The 10,516-nt window shown below is 39.4% G+C and overlaps 1 non-coding gene across 1 annotated transcript; it reads left to right on the top strand.

Moving 5' to 3' along the window:
- The first annotated feature begins 9,347 nt into the window (after positions 1-9,347).
- On the top strand, positions 9,348-9,454 carry LOC120252407. Its single transcript, XR_005533939.1, has one exon. It is a non-coding gene; the product is annotated as a small nucleolar RNA R71 (small nucleolar RNA).
- Positions 9,455-10,516: the final 1,062 nt, after the last annotated feature.

Here is a 10,516-nt window from a genome sequence, read left to right as displayed (position 1 = left end):
GAGCTATTTTATTGGATGAGTGAAACCTACTACCCCGCTAGAAATAGCTACCACCTCGAAAGTGTGAAAGCCACCTTGGTGTCCGCTTAGGAAAGGGCTACCTTCGAGGATGTGTGAAGCTACAACCTCTTCTTTTTGTATATAAATAGTCCCTCTTAAAAAGAAATTCGATGATTACATGTTGGGTTTACTTGAGTGAGTTTACACTCACTTACACAATATCAGGATGTTGTCTTTTTTACTCAAGTTTTTAGCTAGAGCAATGATTATTGTTATTATTTGTTTGAATTTTTCTTTACTTGTAGAATGCCTCTTTTGCATGCTTTTGGTGATCCTAAGGCCAAGCACTTTCAATATTCCTTCTTATATGCTTGAATGTTTTATTTTTGTTTAAGGACAAGCAAAAGCTTAAGTGTGTGAAAGTTTAATAAGTGCTTGTGTATAAGTAATATGAAGTATACTTTTTTTACGTTGAGCATCACTTTTATCAGATTTTATAGCTCATTCGTGTGTGTTTGTGTTCTTTTGTATGTTAAAGGTTGTGGAGACAAGTTTGGAAGAAAGGAAGCAAAAGTAGATCATGGACGTGATTGTTGATGAAATTTTTGGATCAAACAAGGGTCAAGACACAAGTTGTGGTCATAGACATGTGGGTGTGTGCCAACCTCTATTATGCTCAAGTGAATACACAAAGTGGAGGGGCACAAAGGTAGTCACACTCATATGTCCTGACTTGTGCAACATTGGTAAGAGCTTCATCAATGTTGTTTAATTGAAGACACGACATGATCTACCGGATGGATCAATGCCCAATCATATGGCCTCGATAAAGAAAATGATTTTAAGAGTATTTAGGCAAGTACTGTAACAGTTTACTGTGGTGAAACATTGTACTAAAATCACTATAGCAGATAATGTTCATAATGTGCAGAAAAATTCAACCTAGAAATCCACACAGCCGTGTGGAAATTCCACACGTCCATGTGGATGCTCAATTTCAGCCCTATAAATACCACTTTGAGAGTTTTATTTCTAGATCTTCTTCCTATCTTTTGCCCATCTTTTGGGGCTAGCGTGTCTATGGTTTGGAGAGACTTTTGCTGGGTTTTAGTAGCGGTTTTAAGGCATACGGCATCAAGTTCTTTTGGAGGAGAACTATTGGGAGAGATTTCGTCGGCATTGATTTGGTGAGGTGTGCCGTAGAATTGACATGAGAATCTTTGGAGAAGTCGAGGGTGCTACTCAAGACCATTGACAAGGACGACAAGTGTGTTTTCTCTATAGATTGCTTGCACTTACTTTTGATTTCATTGCTGATTTTTTATTGCTCCATGGAGAGCTAAACCCCTACTGGGAGCTTGGACTTGTAAACCTTACGATGATTTTGTTTATTGTTTCTTATTATGTTTTCTTTAATTGATGTTTTAATTGAGTTTCAATCTTGTGTCCTTATTGATTTGCTTTTCATTTAGAGTGACACTAGGGTTGAGAATCTATTTAGGTAATTCTATGAAGGGGTGACAACATCATTAGGGTTAGACTTAGCGAGATTGAAGATAGTTGAGAGGGTGAGTCGAGAGATAGCGAAACGTCCTCTTTCCCTCCGACGTGATTTATCCTACCTCCACATTCCAAGAGTTCTTTACGGTCATAATAGAGTAAGTGCTAAAAGACAAATTCCACTTGGGCTTAGTTGCGCGAGTAATAGAGTGAAATATTGAAGTAATTCTTATTGCTGGGGATTAATCGTGACTAGGGGTCTTTCACTTGGACAAAAGGGTTAGATCTATATTAGGGAATAGGGTTTATCACTTGGAATCCCTAGAGCTACAAGATGTCTTACACAGTGTGAGGTGTCAAGGGTATCCTTTTTCGAAGGGCATAGTGCAAAGGACTAGTCATCGTTGACCTTAGGTTTGGGACAGTGTGTCTTTAAATTTCCATGACTCATTAAACCTCTATTAGGAGACTAACATTAGTCTTGCAATGGAAATAATAGTCCTAGGGCGAGCATTGTCCGAGTAACCCATTTTACCATCGATTACCTATCCTTACTCCTCTTGCTTTCTTTGATCTTTTACTTTTCTTTGCATTGATTTCTTTAATTCAACATCACAAATTGGTTTTCATTCTAGCTAAATAGCAATACTTGTGTTTCTAAGAAACTATTCCCTGTGGCTTTAACTACCACTCACCGGGGTATTTTATTACTTCGATGACCAGTGCACTTATGGTACTCACACAGAAGGGTGTGTCAGCAACTTAGGGTTTAACCCGATTGGTGAGTCTCAATAATTCTATTAGGCCCTTAACATATGGTCTAATCAATACTAAACCTTTAAGCTTAGAACACAACCTGTGATCTCTACCGACCCGAGGATATCTCAACCCATACCAAAAGCTCACCCCACTATATCCCGAGGTAAATGTGGCACCCATTAGTTAAAAATCTATGTTTAACGAAAATCCGAAAATCGAGACTTACAGAACATGATTAACAACCTTTAAACAAACTATAGGTTCAAATACACGAATACAACAAACATAATTACTACAATTAGTGGGTACTACTGCTACAAGATCACGACATCAACACATAGAAAGAAAAGGGACCCACTTCAACCAGAAGCTTAACCCTGACTGGCTCTATATTCGGACAGGTAATCTAGTAGGGTAATGCTCATACAACTATAACAAATTCTAGTTGGTCGATAGTGGCTCAATAATTTCAAATAATTAAATATAGAGTATATAAAGTATATAAAGATAAATTTCTCAAATAATTTCCCAACATTCCCAAATACTAGAATTTTGCAAAATAAAACTTTAACAAGCTTTTAAATAATAAATTCATCATGAATTGTCATAAAATCAATTTTCGAAGGAAATACAATTTTCGTGAGAGACTGCCTTCCTAAGAGCGACAGCTGGGCTTCGCCCCGTCAGCCTTCCTAAGAGCGACAGCTGGGCTTCGCCCCGTCATCATAATCCAAAATAACTTGTTTTGCACAACTGACCTACAAAACAAATATCAAATCATTGGTGTAAAAACACTCCCTGACTTAGCTGCCATTTCAACTAGGTTGAGAGTTATTAATGTATTTGCAACCTTAACATTGGCCATCGAGATCCCCGCGTGGTGACCACGTGTTTCTTACAGCCTCTCAATGGCTCTACGCACCTCTTGACAAGGGGTAGACTCAGGGTTGACCACGCCACCTCCCATCAGGGCTCTGGACCATGGTACCCCCACTGCAATATCGGACTAAAATCCATAGTCACCATCAAAATCTGTGAAAATTCTACAGCACAAGACATGTATAATACCTACAAAGTCCATATCCATAATACCATTCCTGTACCAGGAATGAAAACCAAATCTACAAGCATTGATAGTAAAAACATTGTAATATGCACACATGGTTTCATAAATCATCTCAAAGCCAAGGTACACATAACCATTAAAATAAATACCTGAAAATAACACAGTTGAAACAACATATAATTGTATGAAACCAGATATATTAATGCTATTGCTATGGCTTAGCAAAACCATAAATAATTATAAGTATCCTTTAACAATATAAATTATTAAACATAATATAATGGCATAATTAAGCATGTTATTTCAAACTAGTAGCCTTTAAGTACTTGTTTCAAAAATATTAGCAATGTAACCGATTATTTCAAAAAGAGTAGACACTACCAACTCACACTGGGTCTCCCTTTGATTTTTCCAGCTAGACACGGAACTCCCTCCCAAGCCTGAACAACACCTAATAGGAGAATGGAAATAAAATAAATAACATACATCCTAATGACGAAATTGAACACAAAAGAAAATACAACAAATAAATATTTGACTCACTAATTGGGTCCACTCATTCCAATTGATTCAAACAATCCTTGCATTATAAAATTAGTCTCAAATTGCAGTTAAACTAACTCAATTTGGACAAAACCATTATGAACCAACCTGAACCAACCTCAATTTCACTGAAAAAAAGTTCAATTTCACCAACCAAACGATTGAACCACTTCCAATTGTTATACAAAAATCTTTTGAACCGAGCTTTAGTTCAACTCGAACCCAATTCTCCTTGAATTGCTTCACCCCAAAGTCATTAGCCCAAAATCTGAACCAAGACAAATCAATCTCAATCAACGTAACCTAAATTCAACAAAAAAAAATTACACATTGAGTCAAAATCAAGTCAATCCTCTATTGGTTGAACCAACCCATTTCTTTACTCTCATTTAAACCCAAATGAATCCAATCTATTTCAACCTGGCTAGCCAAACCCAACTCTAAACCAATTGAATGGACTTGACTCAATTAAATCAAGCCCACTTCACTTGATTTGATCAAGCCTAATCATCCAATTTTGCTAAACTCAACCACTTAATCTCCACCCATTATAATCATCATCTTAATCATCATCATTATCAAATTAATCATCATCATCATCCACTTAGTTAACCAAGCCAAACCCTAATTCCAGTTGCTATAGTAATCTACAGCAAACCTTAAAATTCATCCCCCATTCCAAGAAAATCCATCTCAAATACATGGTTTATTTTCCAAAGCAACTTGAATCACTCATCATCTACAACAATAAACAATGCTTTTTCCACTCAAAACCAAGCAAAATCTAATAAAAACAAGTTCAAATTCTAGCATGCTTTCCAAAGTTCTTTAACCATACATCATGCATCATTCAAACCAAGATAACTCTTAGCAAGCACTCCGGCAAACTCTCTCGGGCGATCTCCACATCCTCTTTTTTAAGCCTCTTATTTTCTTTTATTTTCTCACAGAACACTAATGCAACCATTGATTAAGAAGAAGAAAGCCCCCATAAAAACTGACTATTTCCACGCCTTATCTGTTAACTTAAATTTCTGCCAAAATTCCTTGTCGGTCCCTGAAAATAAAATTTCATACAAAAACATACCTAAAAAGTCACCAATGATCCCTAAATCATGAAATAGTATTTCCAAAAAGTCCTTGCAAACTTACCTTTCAGTCCTTGGTTTCTGGAAACACTACAGATCAAATATTTTTATTACTTGTGAACCAAAAATTTTTTATAAACTTTCACACTTAGGTCCTTATTCTTTCCACTTGGTTTTCTCAACAAAACTACTCTGTAGGAAAAATCTTACTGCAATTGAGATAAGACCCTGAAAAAAATTTCTTATGAGTTTCCAAAGGTTCACGATATTACAAGAAGTGTACAACCCAATGTGTCGAGTGGGGCGCATGGGAGAAATAGCCTCAGGTTATAGTTGTACACATAATTGCTCAGCAATGCTTGCCACACTCTTCTGGTCCCACTAGAGCACTTCAGATGAGCAAGTAACTTGGTCAGAGTGTGGAGCGGCGAGGATGACTGTGGAGCTGCAACGGTGACCGCTGTCATGAGGTAGTGATAGGCGATGAAGGTGCAATGGCAGCGTCCTCTACACGAGGTAGATCAGGAGCAGAAGTGGATGAAAAATCAGTGGTCAGCCGGACAAGTTACTTAGCCCCCCTAGCAGTCAGGACACGCTAAATCATTCCCATTAGACCTAAGCATCGAAAGGGTCATGGGGGCCACACCACCGACCACTCAGATCCTGTCGGTCCCCTCTAGGATGCCCATATGTCTGATCAGACGAGTGATATAAGGGCATATTAAGAGGGCACCGATACGAGGATCTGTCCCTTAGTGCGAAATAGACACTCCTACCCTTATACCCCAAATGCAGATGGAACCCATCGATCAAACTCAGATGGAAATCAAAATCTCAGTGACTAATAACCCTTGTACTGTCACCTCATCCTGTCAATGTATGACTAACTATGAAATGGATATACCTGAGTGTTGGAGAATGAAGAGTTGTGGCCACAGTGCGATGAGGATCATAGGTAGGTGTGGTGCTCAAACGGGCAAAGCTTCCTCCAGGGACTCCCCACCCTGTCGGGAGATCAACAGGGTATCATATGCAGGAGTTATAGTAAACTTCGCATCATAAATCCCAAATAGGATAGAGAAATTGGTGAGGATCATCTGGTGCATCTCACCGACCGCCTGAATTTGAATGAAGTCGGCGCGATTAAATGCAACAGTACCTCAGGAAAGCTCGAATGTATCTAACACCTCAAGCGCTAGCCGCTCGTAAGTGGTATCAATAATCTGGAGCAACTGTCTCCAAGCACCGACACTAAGCAGGCAACTAACCTTTTCATCTAATCTGACTTCATGGAGCACATGCTAATCAATCTCTTCTGACTCGTTAAAACAAGCAAATTGCTCTTGCCGCATTTGAGTATGGAATGCCGGCGCTGAGTGCACATCAGGAGCAGGCTTCCCCACCCAGAGCCTCTTAGAAGGCCAGGTAGAAGTGTGTTTTCTCGACATAATCTGTAAGAGAAGATAAACCAAATTAGTATAAACAATTAGGGAGAGCACGGTCGTGTAGGGAGCACTCGGACTGTGTTCAACATTGAAAAAAGGGACGTGCACTTGGTCGAGACAATCATGCTGAGGTTAGGAGCACGATTGTGTTCGCAAGGAGGATACCATCATTATTTGAGCGACCATCATCCCCAAAGAAATATTCGAAATAAAACAAGCAATATTAAGCGTGAAACAATAAAAACAACACAAGATCCACAATGCAATCAAGAGTATGACGAGAAAAGCATTTTAACCGAACAAATCCAATAAGGATGAACAGTGGCTTACCGGGGTTGAGGCATAAATTAAGGAAAAGGAGGAGCGGCCACAACCAACCCTGGCACGAACTCAAACCCACACGAGGGACCAAAACACAAAAGGAGGAGAAAGAGGGCCATTAGGTGAGATGGATGGGAATGGTCGGCTATGAAAGACTTCAAAAGGAAAATGGTCATGTCCTAGGTGTGTTCATCCCCTTCATTTTCTAAGGAAAAAATCCCAAAACATCTGAGAGAAGGACACAATCATGAAAATGGCTTGTAGACCACCCTTACTGATTTACAATGCTCATGCTTAGCCCTTGCTCACCACGGAATGATTCAAAAACTGGAAACAAAGAGAATTAGGGGCATAAGCAGGGGCGTTCACAGGCTGTGCTCAGCCTTAAAAGTTCCACAATAAAGCCTATCCTCCTTCTTAACAATGATAAAAATGCTAGAGGTAATTAAAAGTATTGCCAACACACCGAATAAAAATCAATGTTACCCTGAGAGACCGAAATCACAACAACACAGCAATTATTGAAACAAATGAAAACTAAACAAAACCGATAAGGAAACCCAACATGATTACAAAGAAAACAAAACAACTTTTGTTACCTCCCAAGTAGAGCTTATTTAACATCACTAGCTCGGCATACCCTTTTTCCTCAAAGAAGTTCATGGGATCAAGGCCACTCATAGCCACCTGGACTACAACTGCAAGCATATGGTAACAACGAATCAATTAAATTGATCTCACCAAAAGCCCAAAGGTTTGAACGGTTAGGAACATTGGGATCAGGTGGTGAGATGGGTGGCTTTTTCTTCTCGGTGATCACCTTTGTCCATCACTTTATTGCACTAGGTTTTCTTTGGTGGATCCAGTGGTACAATGACCTCGATTGCCACCAAGTCCAAACAGTACGATTCTTCCGTCGCCTCCTTTGGTGATCCATCTTCTCGGGGATCATCTTCCAATAATTAAGCAAGCTCATCTTTCATGAATGTATCCTACATAAATTCAGAAACAACTTCATCAATAACATCCACACAATAGCATGTGTCATCAAAATCTATGGTATGCCTCATGGAATACTGGAGCTTGAAAATAATCTCTTCTTCACCCACTCGAAGTGTCATTCGGCCATCCTTGACAACAATAAGAGCCTTTGAAGTTTCTAGGAACAACCTTCCTATAATCAATGGTACCTCCACCTCGTTATAAACATCGAGAATAACAAAATCCACCAGAAAAATGAACTTGTCCACCTTAACAAAAAAATCTTCAATTATGCCTCATGGTTACCTAATGACCTGTTCACTAATTGTATAGTCATAATGGTGGGTTTCGGTTGTCCAAGGCCAAGCCTTTTGAAAATTTTGTAGGGCATGAGGTTCATGCTTGCCCCTTGATCAGCTAACGCTTTCTCATCAACTAAACCACCGATCGTGCAAGGAACAACAAAATCCTCGGGATCTTTCTCTTTCTTGGCCAGTTTGTTGGTGATCAAAGATGAACATTCCTCACTAAGTGTTACAGAAGACACTTCTTGCAGTTTTCTCTTATTTGTTAGTAGTTCTTTCAAGAATTTAGCATATGTTGTCATCTGAGCAAGAGCTTCAACAAATGGGACATTGATATGCAAAGTCTTGAACACATCGAGGAATCTCTTATATTACTCCTCTTGTTGATCCTTCTTCACTTTCACTATGTAAGGAAGATTAGGTTGGTATGCCGGCAATGCATCTTTTTCCTTGCTCTCTTCTTTGACATCCTTCTCCAAGTCAATTGGAGTCTCAAGATTACTGCCAATTGCGGGCTCAACATTCTCTATTTCGGGCTTCCTCTCAATGGGGTTTGGAAGTTGCACTCCACTCCTCAAAGTGACACCCTTGAATGATTCCTTTGGGGTTATCTCTGTGTTGCTAGTGAGGGACCCCGGGAGCTTTTCCTCAATTAATTTAGACACCTAGGCTATCTGATGCACTAAATTCATCATGGTCGCATTAGTGTTTCTCATGTGCTGAATATCCAAAAGATGAGTTTCAGTGCTCTTGATGAATCTGGCCAACAAGGCAGTGAGTTCATTGGATGGCGCAGAAGATAAATAAGAGGACGGTTGTTGTGCTCCCCAAGAGAGAGACTTATACTATTGTTGTTCCTGTTGCTGCCCCTGTCTTGGATAACTCCATAAGAAATTTAAGTTATTCCTCCACCCAACATTATATATGTTACAGTATGAAATGTACTGGTAATGGCGATTTTACCCAACAAAATCCACTTGCTCAATCTGCCTGTACCCATATCAATAGGAGGATAACCTGGCTCATTTGGTGGGCCCCAATGATCACAAGGAGGTCTTGGAACATTAGAAATGGACTGCATGGTGTCTAACTATTTGGTAATCGCTTCAACCTGTGCTGCAAGAGTGGTAATGGCAATCACCTGATAATACTAGCTGCTTTAACCGATTTGTTCTTCTCAATACTCCGTTGGTAGCCATTGTTTGCCATTTCCTCAATCAAACTGTATGTCTCACTTGGTTGCTTTTTACACAGAGAGTCTCTCAAAGCAGCATCAAGCATATGCTTTGTGGGGTTGCTCAATCCATTTTAAAGGATTTGTATCTGCATCCACTCCACGATTTCATGTTGTATGCATTTTCTAAACATCTCCTTGTATCTCTCCCAGGTGTTATATAAGAATTCTGATTCCAATTGCAAGAAGGAGGAGATATCACTCCTCAAATTAGTGATCTTAGGTGGAGTGAAGTATCGTGTAAGAAAAGTCTCTGAAACCTACTTCCATGTTGTAAGAGACCCCTGCGACAAGGAACTTAGCCAATGTTTAGCCCTTCCTCACAACGAGAATGGGAAAAGTCTCAGGTGGATAGTATCCTCAAACATATTGTTTGCTTTAAAAGTGTCACAAATTTCCAAGAAACTCCTCAAATGCACATAAGGGTCTTTATCCTGAAACTCGTCAAACTGGCACATCTGTATCACCATTTGAATAAAATTATGCTTTAATTCGAAGTTGTTCCCCGCAAGAGGAGGTCAAACAATGCTTGACCCTAGTCTTTCTTGATTTGGTTGAGTGATAACATCCTTTGCATGTGTACCGCAAGTGCACGGATTTATCGAAGTAATAATACCTTGGTAAGTGGGTAGTTATATCCACAGGGAATAGTGATAAAAAAAAACAAGGATTGCTATTTAACTAAAGTAAAGATGGATTGATAGTGGTGTGAAAAATATCAATATGAAAGGAAATAAAAGGAACAAGAAAGGGAGACGCTATAAAAAATGAGAGGAAAGGCAATCGATAGAAAGTGGGGGATTCAGACATTGCTCCCTCTAGGACTATTGCTTCAAGTGCAGAACCAACTATTATGTCTGCTAACTGATGGTTAATGAGTTTTGAAAATCCTAAAATACATGGTCCCAAACCTATGGTCAACCATGACTAACACTATACTATGCCCGTGCAGAGAAATCGCTCAGTCTCAACACCTTACACTATGCAAAGTTGCTTAAAGCTCTGAGACTTCAAGTGATAAACCCTATTCCCTAACATAAATCTAACCCTTTATTCCAGGCGAAAGACCCCTAATCGCAATTAAGCCCCAGATATTAAAGATTACTTCAACACTTTACTCTGTTGCTTATGTAACTAAGCCCCAGCAGAGTTTGCCTCTTAACACTTCACTCTATTGTGACCGCAAAGTACTCTTGGAACATAGAGGCAAGATAAATCACACAGGAGGGGAAATGTGACATTCTGCTACCTCTCGACTCACCCTCTCGACACTC

This window comes from Dioscorea cayenensis, chromosome 20 (assembly GCF_009730915.1).
Source record: "Dioscorea cayenensis subsp. rotundata cultivar TDr96_F1 chromosome 20, TDr96_F1_v2_PseudoChromosome.rev07_lg8_w22 25.fasta, whole genome shotgun sequence".
Taxonomy (NCBI): Eukaryota; Viridiplantae; Streptophyta; class Magnoliopsida; order Dioscoreales; family Dioscoreaceae; genus Dioscorea; species Dioscorea cayenensis.
Note: the sequence above shows the minus strand (reverse complement) of the source record. Positions and strands in the feature narration are given on the sequence as shown.